The sequence below is a fragment of the Cryptomeria japonica genome, chromosome 4 (assembly GCF_030272615.1).
Source record: "Cryptomeria japonica chromosome 4, Sugi_1.0, whole genome shotgun sequence".
Lineage (NCBI taxonomy): Eukaryota > Viridiplantae > Streptophyta > Pinopsida > Cupressales > Cupressaceae > Cryptomeria > Cryptomeria japonica.
The window spans coordinates 56,054,947-56,075,331 of record NC_081408.1 but is presented as its reverse complement, the minus strand read 5'-3'; the positions used below and the strand labels follow the sequence as shown (position 1 = coordinate 56,075,331).

Here is a 20,385-nt window from a genome sequence, read left to right as displayed (position 1 = left end):
AATCCAAACAAATCAAAGGAAATCATTGATCACTCATGCATGACTAATCCCCTTATTCTGAGAAGAAAGAACCTCTATTGTAACATCACGTTGAAGAAACAACAACCTAGCTTTTCCAAATTCATCAAGAGAAATAAATTTTTATACATCAATCGTCAACTCTTCAAATCTCATTGGGTATTTTTTCATCACGGGACAGATTATGCAACATAGAACAACGAGATACAAAATAGAACGACAGACTAGTGACTTCATGTGAAAAGCAGTGTTTCGTACGACATAGAACCTTGACTCGTACGACAAAAGATCAAGCAGTACGACAAAGACTCCTAACTCATACGACAGAGGATCAAGAAATATGACAGAGACTTCTGACTCGTACGACAAGTATTTGAACAGTGATAAAAAATTGTTTGTTTGTTTGAGTTTTGATCACTGAATTTTGATGTTTTACTTTGGTTTTCCAGTTTTAAGTGTCTAATTTTTCAATTTAGAGATGAATACATAGCAAACACATGATGTGATACATGACTCTCAATCAAGCTAAACCCTAAGGAAGTTGGCTAAGAATGAAAACCTTTGCTTGTTGACTTAGGTACACACCCAATAGCTAATCAGAATACAGTCACTGAGTATCACGCAATGGATTCTCAACGCCGTATTATCCAACTCCAAACGCTAATGGGGGCATGATATGGCAAGTGTCTTGGGAGAGTTACTATCTCTCTTGCACAAAAATTATCACCCTTTCGGAGGTGAATCAGGTAGCTTCTATTTTAACCGGCACTAGTAAGGGATCCATTCAGTGGGTTGGGGTATAAACTCAACTAAGAGGTCTCCCTGCCTTGAAAACCAAGGTTTGATATACCCGAAGGTACGGAGGAGAGCTATTCCCGAGCACTATCGTTGCTTTGATTTTCATCAAAAACACATTTATTTTATAGTGGGTTGGATTACTTGGCATTAGCCATTCCCACTTAGGTCGTTCCCCTCTCACCGGCCTTAAGGGCTAAGAGTTAATAACTCCTCGAGAGGGCAGGCCTGCTAAAGAATTAACAGGCCAAAAGTGATGATTCCGACCCCACGGTGGGTGCCAAAATGTCATGCTCTATGAAGTGTACCTATACCTGCAACCACAATGTACTCAATAAATCATTATAAGCAATGGTTAGTAAATTGAAACAATAAAAAGTAAAACCATAGCTAATCGACTTATTGCTTCCTAGTAAATGCGAGTATGAATTTTGCTCTCAGATCTTAGTATGCAAATTCCAGTGACTTGAGTACACTTAAATGGAAGATTTGAATGCTGAAAATGCATGATCTAGCAAGAATACCATGATTAAGCTACATGAATGATTGATCTAGCATGATTAAGCTACATGAATGATTGATCTAGCATGATTAAGATAAGATTTAAGCTAAAATTAAGCATGATAAAATTGCTAAGAAATGATCAACTAGAAGCTAGATGCCTATAGTAACAATGCTTAAGCTACGAATGAGATGGGATCCATATTGCTCAAAATGAGGTCTATTTATAGGATTTTCCAAGGCTAGGGGTGAGTTGGCATGAATCAACGGTTGAGATTGATCTGAAGATATCAATGGTTAAATTGGAGGAGGTTAGCAAATGGAGTTGGATTAAAGGGAACACTTAGTGACAAGTTTCACAAAGGTTCTAGAAGATGTTGGATGAAAGGGGACATGGTGGTAGGTAGAATGGGTTAGGTTTAGGAATGGTTAGGTTTAGGAGTGGTAGAAGTTAGGAGAATTTGAATTTAGAAATTCAAATAATAGGAAAAGGCTAATTAATCTCAACAACTCATTGATTTGATTTATTTTAATTAATTAAAGGATTTGAAGAATTGATTTTGGATGGAGGGAATTAATTAATCAAAGGGGTGAAATGAAACTATTTAATAAATCCTTAGATTTATTAATAAGGAGATAAACGAGAGATTTAATCAAATTACTTAGTGAATTCAATTAAATTGGGAAGGAGAGATTAATTAAATAATTTCTTATTTAATTAATTATCTTCAGACCATTTTTAGGTGTATACACATAGTTATAGGATGCTCTAGTATAGTTGGTCTGCTTATCTATGGCTTTAGCTTTTCCCTTGTCATGTTTTGGGAATTGTTCTTTAAACATTTCATGTTCTTGATTTGATGAGTGTCCTTCAATCTCAATGTCACCTCTATCAATGATATCTTGTATGATGTTCTTCAGTCGATGACATTTTCTTGTTTTATGTCCCTTGCTTTTATGAAATTCACAATATTCATCATCATTCCACCAATTTGGTTTAACCTTTGGCTCATATGGAAGCAAATCTGGAATTGTTATTATTTTGTTTGCCACTAGCTTCTTGAAAGCTGACTCAAATGGTTCTCCCAATGGGGTGTATTTCCTTCGTGATTTGGAAATTGTTTGAGTATTCACTTGATTGTTTGTAGAGCTTGATCTAGAAAAAATGATTTTGGTTCGTACTGTATTGGCATCAAGAACACCATCATTGACTATGTTCTTGTTTTTATTCCAAAATCTTGGCTTAGCTTTTCTTTTGAAGTCATCTTTGTTTTCTTTGAATATCTTAATTACTCCTTGTTCAATTAGGACCTTCTCTATTGCTAATCCTTTTTCAATGACGTCCTTGAAGGTGGACAAACAAGCTTTTCTCAAGTCATAACCAATGTCTTTGTTAACATTTTGGGTGAACATTTCTACCATTTTTTTTTGTGGAATTTCACAAGAGCATCTGTTGGCTAGATTCCTCCATCTTTGTAAAAATGATGAAAAAGACTCTCCATCCTTTTGCTTGGTGTTGCACAAACTAGTGACTGGTATGCCTGTCTCTATGTTGTATGAGAAATGTTGGATAAATGCTTTTGCTAAGTCACCCCACGACTTAATTCCAGGTGGAAGTTGAGAGAACCATTCCATAGCTTGATCACCCAAGCTTTGTGAGAATAATCCCATCAAATATGTCTCTTCTATTGCTACCTCAATGCAAGCTGTGAAAAATTGTCTTATATGTAACTTAGGATCACCTTTGCCTCTGTACTTATCAAACTTAGGTGTTACAAAGTGTGTAGGAAATGGAGGCATTGGAATGCTTTTGTCAAATGGATAGGGACATATGTCTCTCATTGTGTAAGTTGGCTTCAGTTTATTTATGTCCTCCATTTTATTTTGTAAGTCCTTAATTTGTTGTTCCAAATTGTTCTTAGGTGGAGATCAACTTCTTAGACCATATCCCATGCCTGAGCCACTATGTGGAGGAGAAGCATGTTGCATATATGGATGGTATTGATCATAAACATGTTCATATGGAGGAGGTCTATAATGATGTTGTGTATAAGGACCACTTGGTATAGAGTCATGATGAGGAATGGAATATTTGTTTTATCCATGTATACCATACTCTATAGGCATGTCATAAATTTGTTCTAATGTGTTGCTGCCAAATTTGATGCGGGGTTTCCTTGTGTCCAAATTTTAATCATGCCTTTGGATATCCAATTGATTTGATGGTTGGTCCTTAGCATTGGTATGTGATTGAGTATATTTTTCTGCATAAGACTTCTATAATGGTCTACAAAGGTGAGTATCATATGCTTGACCATGTGTATGTGGGACCTCAAGTTTTTGAAATAAAGATGATGGTGATTCAGGCACCATATGTGGTCCTCTATTGACTCCACTATTAGGCCTCCTTCGATCCATGTTGAGGTGAGGTTTTTGCAAAGGTCGATGTTCCATTATTTGAGACATATCAAAATCATGAGGAATCTTGGCTCCACTTTGTGCCATTACTTGTAAGAAATATTGTCTATCTCTCCTCATTATTTCCTCCACAAATCGATTAAAATGGGGATCCATAGTGGAGTCTTCCACTTATGTTGAATGTACATGAAAGTTGTCCATATTTTCATTATGTGTATCATTGTTGTTTGTAGTGTCCATGTTCTCAACACTTGGAATGTTTCTATAGGCATCCATGTCAGGTAATGTGTTATGATCAAAAATTGAAAAAGACATCATCGTCATACTCATAGCCACTCATGTTTGCAGACTCTTGAGCCTCTTTAGCTTCTCTCCTATATTTTTGGGAATGGGTTTCAACCATGAACTAGGTTTTGACCAAGATGTGTGAGACTAGATGAAGATGGAAAGAGTATGAAAGACCAAGAGTTGGATGCCATGTAAATGAATCTGAGGTGTACTTGCAATGTCCAAAGTGTAAGACCAAGTATGTATGTAGTAGAGTAGGTGTGGCTTCCAAAGAGATGATAGTTTCTCTTGATGAGGTAAGTTGACCTTAACTCTAAGTAAGACCAAATGAGACCCAAAGGTGATAGACCTTGATGAGGGACCACTTAGCAAAATGTTGTTGTATGTAGTGTGTTGACAAAGCAAGATGAGCACAAGCAAGTGACCTTTTGACTCAAGTTTAGACAAATGTGAATGTAATGCAAGATGTAAAGCAATGATGGACTTTGTGAGACCCAAAGATAGGTTGAATGCTAGATGAAAACCTAGAGAAATAACCTAGGAAGCTCAAGAATTCTGAAACTGATTGCTCTTGTTTGTTGAAATGTAAATTTTTCCAATTTGTGAAGTTGTTGTTCTGACCAAATCTGAATTTGTTTGACTATTTTTTCATGACAAGAGGACACAATGTTGATGAGGACTCAATCTTTGCAAGTGTTTAGACTCAAAATGACTCAAAAAAAAGTGTGTTGTTTGATGTAAAAAAAATTTGCATACACTTGAAGATATAAAAGACACAATGTTTTTATGTTTGACCTTGAATGTATGTTTAATTGTTCAAAATAAGACAAGCACAATTCTTATGGTTGGCCAAGACAATAGTTGTTGATCCCACATGGGGTTTCCCCCAAGGCTACGCTATTCAAAGTGGATACTTAGATGCTTGACCCCACTGGCTCCACCCTTAGCACTCACTTCTCTGGGGTAGCCAAGCACCAATGCCCACGAAAACTCCTTGTGGCAAACTTTGTATCTCTACTAAGAACTGTGTGTGTGGGTCACTCTAGAGGTCCGACCTCCTGACCCATCAATTAGAAGGATTTTGGCTTTCTAAAATAGAAAGGTGCTAGTAATGGCATCCGCTCGTGTGGCCATACATGCGGCACTTTCAGCTCTGTAAATACAGAAGGCTCCCAACTGGTAGGGGTTACGCCCTACAAATGATCAAATAAATTTAATCAAACGGGTTTATGGGGAGACATATTGTCGGTATGAACTAATCAGCACACATTACCCATGGTTTTCACAATGGATACAGTTGTTTATAGTGGTTCGGAAGAGGTGGGTTTTCCTCACTACCACTTGGGTCATTCTCTCCTCACTAATAGTCCTAATGACCACACAGGGAGACACACCCTCTAAAGATTAAACAAAAAGAGCCTATTGCTCAAGACACAAAAGACACTAGTTCAATTTTAGTACCAATTGAAGTGTTTGATAATCTATGAAAACAAGGCATACAATAAAGATCAAAAACCCTTGCCAAAATTTTGCAACAAAGATTTGTGAGTAGTTTTGCAATAATACCCCTCCTGCAAGCACACAAGTTAGGTAAGTTTTAGATCCAAAAGACTTTGTGAAATAGGGGCCTTCAACAATGCATTTTTTTTACCAATTCAAAGATCTGTTTCATCATAAATAAAAAAACACCTATAAAATTTCAAGAAATTTCCAGAAATGTAAGAAAATCCAAAAAAATTGCTACATTGCTCTAAAAATTAATTTTTAATGAAAAATCATAAAAAATAATATACAATGCGAAATTGATCCAAAAAATATGAAACTTTTACTGGACACTCTTGATGGCCTTTCAAACCTGCATAAAAATATTCCTACAAACTTTCCAAGCAATTTGTGAGATATGAGCAAAATAATGCAAAACCGTAATTTTCAAAGATCTAACTTTTTAGGAATGATTTTTTATCAAATTTAAAATCACAAATAACAGATCCTGTGTATACTTTTGAGATATTTCCTAAAATGTAACAAAATCCGAAAAATTCTCTAATTTTCTCTCAAAATTAATTTTTTATGAAAATGCATAAAAAATTCAAAGAAAATTCAAATATGATCCGAAAAATCTGAATTTTTTCCTGAGCACCTTTAATAATTTTCTTGACCTGCAAAACAAATTTTATGCCAAAATTCAAATCTGTTTGTGATATCTGATCAAAATAATGAAAAAACCTAATTTTTAGAGATCCACTTTTTAAGGAAATATTTTGCATCAAAATTAAAATCACAAAGAATAGATCATGTGTATAAATTAGAGAGATTTCCAAAAATATAAGAAAAACTAAAAAATTCGCTCATTTGCTCTCAAAATTATTTTTTTATGAAAATTCATAACAAAATCATATAAAATTAAAATATGCTTCAATAGATCTTAATTTTGGTTTGAGAGTTGTTGATACTGTCTTCAACTTGCCAAAATAATTTGGTGCAAAATTTCCAAGCCGTTTGTGAGATCGGATCAAATCTCTCCAAGATCTTGATTTTGTGTCTAAAACCCTAGCTGCACGAGGTTATTCTCCAAATTGTTTTACAAAACAGCAATATAGGGTTAGAAAAACCTTAAAAAAAAATAGATCTAACAAAAATACATATCCCATGGAGCATGCCAAAATGTTTATGGTGAAAGTGGAGACAACAATATTTAAAGACTAAATGAATTCAACCATAAAACCCTAGCCTAACAACAACAAAGATCCACCATAACATATGAAGATTACCTAAGACAATGCAAATCAAATAAAATCACAAAGATTATACCATCACATGTACAATAGGGTTTGGATCTCCATTATTCCTATCTCCATTGATCGTGCTTGATATATTTTCTCTCAGATTTTATGTGTGCACAAGAGCTCAACAAAGAACGGAAATATGGTTGCAAGTAGGCTTGATCGCATATGAAAGTTTGAATGCTAGAATACTTGATTAGATTGATTAGCTGATTGAATGATTAGAATAGATTGGTTAGCTGATTGAATGATTAGAATGATTAGAATGATTAGGTTTGATAATGAAGGAAGCATCTCCTTATATAGAAGACACTATAGGAAATGGAGGGATAAGATTGAGAGGTGTAAAAGATAAATGGTTGGCTAGGATTAGAGGGTAGGTAAAAGAAATAATAGAATAATGAGAGGGTAGGTAGTGTAGGAATTAAGAGATGAATGATATGTGTCATGAGTAGAAAAGGCTAATGAATTAATTAAATAAATAAAGATTCATTTAATTAATAGAAGAAGTGGGATCAATTAAATAAATAAGATATTTATTTAATTTAGGAAAGGATAAATTAAATACATAAAAGTATTTATTTAATTTAGAAATAAGGCTAGAAGAGGATAAATGAATTAATTAAATAAATAAAGATTTATTTAATTAATAGAAAAATTAGGCTTAAAATAATTAAATAAATAAAAATATTTATTTAATTAGACATGACAATTTTAGGTGTCTACAATGCCAAATAATACTTTAACCAAATTTAGGTTTCAGATACCCTTTTGGGACCACTATCAGATTCGAAAAGATTGGATTTCCACCATATTCCTGTACTCTTCAACACCTACTTGGTTACAGGCCTAATTGATCAGGTTAGACCGGTCTCACAAAAGAGGTATAGAGAATGGGATCACAGGAAGGTTCCAACTTTTTGGGAAGTTTCTCCTATGTTCAAATACCAAGTTTCAGCACTTCAACTCATCATCTCATCATTATTTATTGTCTACTCAAAGAAACTCATATAATCTAATACAAACCCTCAACTGGTTTAGACTAGGGCTTGGTGGTACTGTACCAATCAACTCCTCTGACCTCGCCCCTCTGGAATCTCAAAATACACATCCCTAACTAGCATTCTACCCATGGCCATTGGATCCCAATGAGTAGAGTACAAGTTAGGGTCTTACTTGCATTATAACCCTTGAAAATGGAGGGTTTCAACCTGCAAAAAATAAATGTTTGTAACTTCTACTAAACTTTACTTCGGGGGGTCAGACCAGACGCATTGGAAGGATGTTTCCGAGTTACTCCTAACCAGATCAAAAATTCATTAGAAATTCTCACACTCTGTACGAATCATACAGAAAAATATTTGTATGGCGAAATTAAATTTGTCTTATTTACTTTCTCCACCAAACCTTACAAAACCTTCAACAACACACCTTCCTACGATTGTCCACATATATATAAACCTCTTCCAATGTTCATGACCAACTTTTGAATAGTTAGGACCGTTGGAGAAATTGTTGTCATTCTACCGGTAACTTTAAAAAGTTGCTGACAACAAATGCAATATTTTGCAATTTAGAACAACACCAGTTAATAACTACCTAGACCTTATGGAAACACATCCAAGGTCCTTATTTACTCCAACACCTAAGACAACATCCTAGACATACTAACTTTGACAAAATCCAAATTCCAAGCCTTCATGGCCTAATAGACCTCTAGGTTTATATGCTCACCTAAGAGATTATTGACCATACAAAATAGGCATTCAGTTACATCAAGGTTGATCATTGATCCAACCCACAATTACAACACAAATGAACCTATAAACAACACCATGTGCTTCAAAATTATCTATGAAATGACATGTGCTCTGCACTAATTTGACAGAGAAATTTCACAAAGACGTGCTTTTCAACAAAGAGACACTTTATCACAATGAAAAAACAACAATGGTAAAATCATCAAAGCATATCTTCCTAAACCAATAATCACCTATTTAGTTGTCTTTAGAATACTTTGGAAAAATTTTGAAACAATCACATGCCAGTTTGGACTAGACCTCAACACGAACAATTGAGAAAACAAAAACAAATGGAAGAAGAATATAATCCAATGTTCCAAACTTTTGGGTATACAACTGTTGATGAAGAACCGGTCAATAACACCATTAGAGACCTTGAGAAATATTTCAAATTTGAAGGCTAATGGAAAAAATATTTGCAAAACAAAAAGAAAAATATATTTTGATGTTGGCAAAATTAGGAGCTAAATTGCCACAAGACTAACATAGAAAGCTTGAAACAAGATGTGGACACAAGTAACACTCAAAACACAAATGATCCAAATAGTGAAGATACAAACAAATAAAGCCATGAAGAAACAAGAAAATAAAATGATGACACAAGGAGAGAGCATAATGATAGAAGAACTTATGAAGAGACAAGGAGAAACCGTATGGATAATCTGTTGTTAAACCTCACTCAGCAAATGCAAACTCTACAACAACAGATACAAGATATGCAGAATGGAACAAGCTCCAAGAAGTATTCATTGGAAGAAATCTACCCATATCCTTTTCATAAAAGTTTGAATATGATACCATTTCCACAGGATTGTGAGATCCCTAAATATGATAAGTACGATGGGAAATCTGATCCTCAAGATCACATTGGGGAATTTTGTACTATGAGAATGGGATTTGCACACAATGAAACTTACCTGATGTGTCTATTCCCTAGAAGTTTAAATGGATAATCAATGGAATGGTTTTCAAGATTACCATCTGGAATCAAATCTTTTGAAGAACTCGTCATTATGTTTATTTCACAATATTCCTACAATGTAAGGAATGAGATAAAAATGTTGGATTTATGCAATGTTAAACAAAAGAATGGTGAATATTTCATGATCTTCTTGCAGCGATGGAAATGAATGTTTAATAGGCATCCAAGAGATGTACCTGATCAAGAAAAGATGGACATATTCATTGATAATCTTATCAATGAAATGAGTTATCGTTTAAAAATGAAATGTCCTCCTTCTTTCACCAAGATGATTGAGAATGGTCTAAAAATAGAAGACGCAATGGTAAAGAAAGGAGATCTAAAACTTTACAACAACAACAACAATGACAAACCCAATTTTTGGTCAAAGAGTAGGAATGTCATCAATTGGGGAAATGACGATAGTAATGCTAGGAAACACCAACCAATCTTTAATCTATCGAGTCAAATCCCAAACAATAAAGATCAAGAAAACAATAAATCCAAGTCTTTCTTCTCCAATCCTCGTAGGAAATTCACAAACATTGGAGAACCCTTGGAATTAGCTTTGAAAAGTCTTCTTGCAAACAAACTGATTATTTTACCAAAAATAAGAAGTTATGAACCACAAGTCAAACCTAATTGGTGGAACGATAATCATTTTTGCAACTATCATCGAAATAAAGGACACCATACTAATGATTGTCAAATATTGAAACACCTTATCTAAGATTTAATTGATAATGGAACTATCATAGTAGATAGTCATAAGACAAATGAATCCCACCTAGCCTTCAAAACTCTATTTCCAAATTATGAGAAAGGTGAATAATCCAAATCAAAAGATGGAAAAGGCAAAGCCAAAGTGAACTGTTCTTATACATATAATTATGTGGTAAATTTCATCATCGTTAAAGATAACACACCTTCAGAACCAATCAATATCATTACGAGAAGCAAAGCAAAGGTCACATTTCTAGGTATAACAAAAGAATCAACATCCACTTCACAACAATACAACTTAGTAGAACAATTACAAAGAATACCTACTCAAATATCAATTTTGGAACTTCTCAAAGTTTCACCTATGCATAAGGAAATTTTGGAAAAAGCTCTCATGAAAACAACAGTTTCAAAAGACTTGGATGTAGATCAATTCCAAAACATGGTGGGACACCTTATAGCCTCTCATTGCTTATCATTTTCTGAAAATGATGATGCATCCTTACAAAATCCTCATAATGCTCCCTTACATGTTGAAGTCACTATTAATAAAAACTCATGTCAAACGCATACTCATAGATGGTGGAGTTGGCTTAAACATTTGTGCATTAAGTTTAATAAAGGCTTTGGGATATTCAGAAAATGCAGTAGATCCAAAGAAGAAAATAACCATTAAGGCTTATGATGAAGAGGAGTGTTCTTCTAAAGTAACTGTGGTGTTACCAATCAAAATAGGACCTATGGAAAGGAATGCATTATGTTAGGATTTAGATTTGAATCTCTCTTGTAACATTCTTCTAGGAAGGCCATGGATTCACGGCATGCAAGCAGTTCCTTCTACATATCACCAATGTGTAAAGTTTCCTCATATGGAACAAGAAGTCACTATAATTGCAGACTCCAGCGAATATTGTAATAATTTGAAGCCAACACAAGATACAAGAGCTCCACATAATAGAGAATCAGTATATCCTACCAAAGAAATTCAAGAAAAATTATGGGAAACTTTCGAGAAAAATCTCAAATTAAATGATGAAGAAATGGGAAAATTATCTTTGCATAATTTTCCACTTTCACCTAAATCATATGGAAAGCCTACATATATCCAACCACCGATCTCAGAAAAACTGAAAGAAATGTTTAATGGAGCATTTGTTAGAGCTAGAACACTTGCAGAAGAAATTAAAGACAAGGACATTCTTCATTGGCTGTAAAAAGATGAAGATGAAACTATAGCAACAGCTACAGAAGTCAATATTCCCATAGAGAAATATGGCAATGGTTATAAGATCATGCAAAAAATGTGATATGAAGGAAAAGGACCAATTGGTAGGCGACATCAAGGTATTTCAGAACCTATTCATCCTCATTCGCAATATAAAGAAGATAAGATAGGACTTGGATATCCAAAATCAAATCAAAAACAACATAAATATCAACAGCGAAAGTGGAGAGATAAATTGGTCCCTAAAGAGGAACAATGGCAAGAAAAGCTACATCAAGCAGCAGAAATAATAGCCAATAAGTAGAAACAAGAAGAATATGAGAAACAACAAGAAGAGATTGCAATAAATAGAGAAGAGGAATCTTGTAAACAAGATAAAAATATGAGCAAATGTTAAACCTAGACAAGATATTCCAGAAGTAGTAAAAGTAGAGATGGCAGAAATCGGGGAACTTTTTGCACCATACAACATTCCTGTATGGTATAGTGGTGTAGTCCTAGGCAATGGTTCGGAGACATTCAAATGAATATGAATGGGGTGCAGATCTATCATCTAGTGTATCAAGTGAAGAAAATAATGAACAGTAAATAGCTATCACAAATGAAGACTTGTCTTTTACAAAATAAAGGATAGAATTAGAAAGAAGACAAGAAGAACTCAAAATCCAAAGAAAAGAGGCATATGCAAGACAACGAAAGAAAGAGGATGAAAAAGACCAAGAAGTAACACCCCAAGAAGCACAAACAGATATTGATCAAACATCAAGAAATGTCAAATTTCTATCAAATGAGGAGAAATATGTACCAAGGTATGGAAAAACCATAGAAAAACTAAGAGATAGTCAAGCAAGATTGACTTTTAGTCCAAAAGAAGCTGAGTTCGAGAGAAGACAAAAGCTAGCAAAAGAATCCTTTGTATCATGTACACAAGTATGTCAACTTCAAAATACAAATGAATCCATGGAAATTAATCAAGAAGTAACTTACAGTGTTAAAGATGTGTGTGTTGATATAATTCATGCGTTTAAGGGACAAACACCAGATGAAGAGTCACTTGAGTGTGAATCACAAAATACCAATATTGATTTTGTTAGAACTGATTGGAGAAGACTTGGGAGAGACTATCCTCAAGATTATTCTATCTATGGCATTACCTACTCTACGTCAAATTAAGACTATTATGTCATGAACCTTGAAGCACCTAAAATTGACGATGACTATGACTTACCCCTTCTTCATCCAGAACTAATTGATTGGGATAACCTAGAAAACCCTGAATTGGATGTCTTTTCCAATGACCATGACTTAGTTGTATATCTTAATGTCATCGAACCCATAACACCTAAGATATCTTCCATTGCAGAATCAAGTAAAATTTCTTGTAGTCGGGAGAATGCCAAACTTTCCAATCGCAAAATTGAAATAAAACAAGGAAAGAGACCTAGTGTTGAAAACCATTTCATGGCAACACTAGATCAATCAAGAGGAAAAATAAAGAACGTATCTAACGGTGAAAACCTCTTTGAGGCACCAGAAGATGGAAATTTTGACATCCTCCCTACATACTTTTAGGAGAGATCTGCTATTCTAATAGAACCAACGGAAGTAATAAACATTGGCACATCAAAGGGTCCCAAGATACTTCATTCTGCTGCATCATTATCAGATTAAGAGAGGAAAGAATACCTAAAATTTTTCAGACAAAGGCAAATAATTTTTTCTTGGTCCTATACAGACATGACAGGACTTAATCCAAGTCTTATCATGCATCATCTCAATGTGGATCTAAAAGCAAAACCAATAAAACAAAAGATAAGGAAGATGCATCCACACATTGCACTTCTTGTAAAAGTCGATCTAAAGAAACTAGTAAATGTAGGTTTCATAAGACTTGTTGCCTATCCAGAATGGGTTTCAAGCATAGTGCCAGTGTCAAAGCCAGATAAAAGCATAAGAGTCTGCACCGATTTCAGAGATTTGAACAAGGCGTGTCCCAAAGATGATTTCCCACTACCCAACATTGATATAATTGTGGACCTATTAGCAGGATATGAGATGTTTTCATTAATGGATGGATTCTCAAGATACAATCAAATAAGAATCACCCCTAAAGATCAAGAAAAGACAGTATTCACCTGTGCATGGGGTACTTACTACTGCAATGTTATGTCATTTAGGCTTAGGAATGCAGGAGCAACTTATCAAAGAGCTATGACAATAATTTTTCATGATATGATGCATACATTTATGGAACATTATGTAGATGATATACTTGCAAGATATCATACAAGAAAAGAACATTTGAACATCTTGAGAAAGATCTTTGATAGGCTTGAAAGATATCAAATGAGATTAAATCCAAAGAAATGTGCATTTGGAGTAACCTCTGGAAAACTTCTTGGGTACATTATATCACCTCATGGAATTGAAGTAGATCCAAAAAAGGTCAAAACTATCATGGAAATGGAGTCACCTAGGAACATAAGTCAATTATGTTCTTTACAAGGAAGATTGCAATCAATTAGAAGATTTGTCTCTCAATCAGTAGATAGATGTTATCCATTAACTCATATTTTGCATAAGAACATTCCATTCAAATGGGATCAGAAGTGTGAAGAGGCTTTTATGCAAATCAAATAATATCTCATGAATCCTCCAGTACTTGTATCACTAATCAAAGGGAAACCATTGTTGCTTCATATCTCAGCAACAAATCTATCATTAGGAGCTATCCTAGCACAACATGATGAAGAAGGAAAAGAAAGAGCAGTATATTATATCAGTAGAACACTTGTTGGCTATGAATTAAATTACACATTAATAGAGAAGACATGCCTAGCAGTTGTATTTGCAACTCAGAAGCTGCAACATTATATGCTGACTCATTCTGTGAAGTTGATAGAAAAAATCGATCCATTAAAGTATTTGTTGAAAAAGTCAACCTTGACATGAATACTGGCCAAGTGGGTTATGGTACTAAGTGAGTTTGATATAGAGTATGTTGATCAAAAAGATATCAAAGGATGGGTCATTCCTGATCAATTAGTTGAAGCACCTTTACAAGATGACATACCATTGCACATTGAATTTCCTAATGCAAACATTCTGACAATAAGTACAAAATTTGTGAGTTGCACTTTGATGGTTCTTATACACAATATGGATAAGGTGCAAGAATTTTGTTTATCACACCTCAAGGACACACAATTCCAAAATCATATAGACTGTGGTTTCCATGCACAAACAATGCTGCAGAATATGAAGCATTTACTATTGGGCTCAAAATGGATATTGAATGGAATATCAAGGAATTACATGTCTATGGTGATTCACAGATTATCATCAACCAAATAAATGATGATTATAAAACCAAGGATGACAAGTTCATGCCCTAAAAATAGTTGATAGAATAATTTAAAGAACACTTTGAAAAAATATCATTCACCCAAATCCCAAGAAATGAGAATAAAGTAGTAGATGTAATGGCTACAATATCATCTCTCTTGCAGAATCAAGAGAATCAATAGCGTTATTAATTCTTAGTGGAATATATCTTAACCCCTACCATTCAATGTCAGCGTGCCTGCATAATTTTCCATATATCGAGAACCGATCAATCCTTATACACCCAAACCTATCAATACTTGAAATAGAATATCCTTCCTCCTAACCTATCTCGCAATTAGAGAAGAAATTTTATCCATCAGTCATCCTACTATACTATTATTGCTGATATCTTATATAGGCGAGGTCTATATGGCACTTTATTGAGATGTCTTGAACAAGAGGAATCAGAGAAACTTCTTAACAAAGTTCGCACAGGTATTTGTGGCACACACTTAAGTGGATTAACACTGGCTAAGAAACTTCTTTGTATGGGTTACTATTGGCCTACTATGGAGAGAGATTCATATACATATGCCAATAAATGCAAATAATGCTAGATTCATGGGAATCTCATTCACGCACTAGCACAAGAATTGTATCCTATGGCAGGTTCATGGTCACTCTCCCAATGGGATCTTGATTTGGTAGGTAAGATAAATCCTTCATCCGCTAATGGACATAAGTTCATTCTAACTGCTATTGAATATTTCACTAAATGGATTGAAGCTAGTACCTTTGAAAAAAGTGACAGGAAAACAATATCATCATTCATCCTGAATTATATAATATGTCGCTATGGAGTTCCTATGACCATTATCACTAATAATGGATAACCACTTAAAAATCAAAATGTGAAGGAACTATGTGAGCAATTACATATCCAACATAGGTTTTCTACTCCATATTATCCACAAGAAAGTGGTAAATTTGAGGCATCAAACAACACTATCTTGAAAATCTTGAAGAAAACAGTCAATGAAGCTGGAAAAGACTAGCACATTCAGCTAAATCCTGCTCTTTGGACATACCGAACCAACATCTGCACACCAGTTGTTGTAGTAATGAGACAACAGAGGTTGATTATAATAATTATGCTCAGTTGCTATTCAAAGGTGCCTTTGTTTGGATCATAGTATCAAGTGATGAAAATCAGATTTTTTAAAGAGGTAAATGTTAAGATTGATTGAGCAACTTATATTCAGTTTTAAGCATGTTTATATCTATTGTATAGTTGTTTTGCTTCAGTTGTGTGGTTTTCAATAAAGTGCCCTGTTGTTTGGGTAGAATAAGGAAGCCTTGTTTTTGAGATGAGAAGAAATGAAGATTGATTTGTTTTTGGGTCATCTGCTTAACCATTGATTCTGGATTCTTGTGTTGATCTTGCAATCAACCATCCCCAGTCAGAGCCACTGTTGGGACTATTTAAAATTGAGTCAAGTTTAGAGGCCCATTTCAAAAAAATTGCTCTACATGTCAGAAAAGTACCTAAATGAGCCAGTTTGAATGGCCTAGTTTGTGATAGGTCAAAATGGAACCGGTTGATTTTCAGAGGATAAGGCTCGGGATTCATGTCCTACACCTTTCATTTCGCCTATTCAGTGATGTGAAACTTTCAGAATTAATTTTAGATAAGTTTATGAGGTACCCATTTTGAGGGGTGAGTTGAAAGTGCATTTTAGGCACAAATGCAGATTTTATTGAGTAGCCTATTTTGAGCGATTACATCTTTTGCCCTGTTGATCACCATGGAGAATTTTAAAATGGATTCAATTATATGCATAAATGTGAGTCAGCCTGCAAACACTCAAGTAATAACAAATCCATTTGCTCAATTTTCAAAGCCAAATCCATTTGCAGTTCATGTGGTTTGACTAGTCCTTGTTTCGACAACTAGTCGGAGCCTTGTTTCGCACAAATGTAAAAGTCGCCTCAATAAGTGTTATGATATAATGTTTGCTCTGGGTTATTACTGGTATAAATGATGAGCTACGTTTCAAATTTTAAGCCTTTGTCAATCTGTTTGACTGGTTTTCAAAAGGGTTCATTTAGCCATCGTTTTCAGTTATCCGTACTTTCAATGCTATATCAGTTTAAGCAGCTATCTTTATGAGTGTGCCATTTGCATCCAGTCAGGCTTTTGGTCGAACTGATATTTCCAAGTTTTAATATGTACTTCAAGGTACCTATGTTTCAAATTTAAGGGCCTACGGAGGTCGTTTGGTATTTTTGAGAAAGGCATCATGTGTTGCCAGAACATTGACTTCATCAGGTCCACAGTGTCAACAAAGCCAGTTGGCCATTTTCACCAATTAATATCTCTTCGCTCGGGACTCTTCTTGAGAAAATGTTTGGTAGATTCCATGCTTGCATATTAGAGTACACGCATGTGAGATGGCGAGGTTCAGAAAGGTGTTTTGACCACTTTGAAAATTATGGCTTCGCGATTAGATGCAAAAATGTGGCATAATCGCCTGAAGGTTGCAAATTTTAGTCTGATGATCCAAAAATGATTTCGATCATTTCCAAAGGTGTGTTTAAGGTGTCTGAAGCATTTCAAAGGCCAGTCACTTGAAAACGAAAAAATATTCAGTCAGACCCACTTTGGGGCCCGACCTGGCCTATGCCCGTGCATTATTTTTATTGGCGATTTTTGTTTACTGGGGGAATTTCAGAATATTCAAATGATGATGTAATTCACAAGTCACAATCAAGTGAAGTTCATATGGGTAGCAGCCCTTGAAGTTTCAAGGTTAAAGACATTGTGAATTCGAGGTTTAACAATGTACCTCCAATGAAGGAGATCATATCTTAAAAATACATTGCTTTACATTAAGCATGAATAACAGTGCAGCCATCCAAGACAACCAGTCATTAAGACCACTGTGTAAGAGCATTCTTATAGCAAGTGAATAACGTCTTAGAGCAGCTACAGTGAAATACAATCGACCAATATTAAAGATAAGAGGCTCATGACAGCCAAAGATGTCTATGACAGTGATGCATTCAAGAATGGGAAAATGAAACTAATCAGCGAATGCACAATATGGTAGGTGTAAAACCAGTAGCTCTCTGTCCTAGCATGGTGAAAGACTGAAGTTAAGGATTCAGCAAAGGCAATGAACTTCAAACAGCAAATGGAGATTGGCATGTGTATTGCAAATGCTCCAACGTGACCTTTGTCGGCCTCCTCTCTGCGTGCATAAGTAAAGGGCATTCAAAATAAACAACAAATGCATGTAGAGAAGACAGCTCCCTCCCCCTCGTGAAGCCTCTGGTAGATGGTGAAGTAGCTACATCAACAGCAAGTAATGTTGCTTTGGCAGCATCAAACATTGTAAACAAATGACAGTGCCACATTTTTTGCCAACTCTCCCTCCACGTGAAACCTCCAAGCAAGTCTCGTGGCATGTATTTTCCCTATGCCCTGCATGGTTGTCTAGATGGCAAAGAATTAAAGTTTCATTGCCAACAACTAGTGATTCCTCCCTTGTCCAATATGTTTTTTTTTTTTTAAAAAAAACATTAAAATGCAATTAATAGAGTGGAAGTCCCTGTGTGGATTGTGTGGAATGGAGAGGGAATCCTGAAATCTACAGAGACTTATCAACAAATGCAGATCTGGAAGGTGTAATGCCAGTCAAACCTCCCTCACATGCCTTTTTATCCTCCTTGTTGCGCGTGGCATAGTGACAGAGACCATTGAAACTCCATAACAAATGAAATTGCCAAATTCTCTGCGTGGTGAGTGAGGGGTTGCGTGGCATAAAGGGAGCCATGGAAAAAGTTTCAAAGCAAAATGAACAGCAACATCCTCCTCCCTCACGTGCCTCCCCCAAAAACCTCCAAGCTCTGTGTGGTGTTTGGCAAATGGGGGCTGCAGTCTAATGTTGTGGAAAATCACGTTTTTTGTAGAAGGGACTGCAGAAAGTTTCAAATGCTCCAAGCAAATTGCAACAGCCTTCCCCCCCATGTTTTTCTTCTCCTCCCTACTGGACATTGTATTTGGCAAAGGAGATGCAGTTTATTGTTTGGCAAAGAAGGTAGCACATAGTTTGCAAAGCTAATGCTCATGTGGTGGACTGTGGAAGGGGTAGTAGCACATTAAAATAGCCTTCAGCAAATGCAAACCACAGTCTTCACTCTCTTTGTGCATGGTGGATGGAAAAAGGGCATTAGAGTTTTCAAAACCCCCCATTCCAGCTATAGAAAGTTCCAAACAAATGCAATGTGGTTTTTGAAATAGCATTGAATTCCAAATACAAAACAAAAATTTCAATCACCTCTCCCTCACGTGAGTATGAAACCTCCAGCATCCTCCCTTGCAGCATGGTGTGTTTGGAAAGACCATTGATTTCCAAGCAATGACAGAAAACGCCATTAAAGCTCTCAGGAAAGCTTTCAAATGCACAGTGCAAGGCGAAACACAATATCCCACATTCGCTGGGAAATGGTCTATTTTGGTGTTTATATGCAAAACCTTACACTAGTAATATGTCAAAGCCTCTGGGCTTTTGACGGACGGTATTGTTGGCTGCCCAAGGTGGGGGCACGTGCGGGCCCAAATCCTGAGGTGACAGAGGAGGTGACTGAGCAGCGACCAGGTGGACCCCACTTAGGCACGCTTCTCAAGGCAAACAAGCAAATTTTGCAGAGAAAGGTCAGCTTAACCAGTGAGCAGGTTGCAGAGGATCCGACGAAGCGCGTGATTTTGGAGCCCAAAGATGCTCGCCAGTTAAGCCCTGCGAAACAGTGAAAAGAGGTAAAGGTCATGGAGCTTCCAGCCGATCCGACGGTGTGCGCGACTTCGGGAGGACGAGATGCACGCGAGTTAAAGGTTGCAAAATGGGGAAACGTGAAATGGCGAAAAGCTCAGCGAAGGTTAAAGATCGTGCAAGTTCGGGATGATCTGACGGTCTGCGCAATTTCAGAGCCCGAAGTTGCTCGCCCGTTAGCCATTGTGAAATGGCGAAAGCCAGGTGGCGGGTCCAGGTGGAATGACAGCTCGCGGGTCTTGTCCAGTGGCGATGACATGGACGACAAGCAAGCGAACACGTGGCGTAGTGATGAAGTGTCATCCCAGGTGGCATCCAGTCAACCCTATCAACCAATCAGGTCCCGACACGTGGCAAAGCGTCAGGGCCAAAAGGGAGCAAAAAATTAAATTTAAAATCAGTAAAAGATATAGTTTCAACTATATTGAATAATTCAAAAATTTAAATGATTGTGCACATAAATGATTAATTCGCTCAGGGTCTCATTTTTGGCCAAAATGGCAAGTATTATATATTGTCGGAAAGCTCTCAAAGTGAGGAATCTGTTCAAGCATTTAATTTTGACAAATGTGAGATATTTCAAGAGCAGTTTCCATGGGAGTGAAATTCAGTTAGAGAGGAGACACTTGGCAATTTCAGTTGCAAATTTGATTTTCTTCCCTCCTCTTTTTATTCTCAATTCTTCTCAGTTAGAAGGGTTCCAGAAATTTGG

General features: G+C 35.9%; 1 pseudogene; it reads right to left on the bottom strand.

Moving 5' to 3' along the window:
- The window catches only part of LOC131874888 (NADH dehydrogenase [ubiquinone] iron-sulfur protein 2-like), a 33,610-nt pseudogene extending 14,331 nt beyond the window's left edge, over window positions 1-19,279 (bottom strand).
- Between the last annotated feature and the right edge of the window lie 1,106 nt (window positions 19,280-20,385).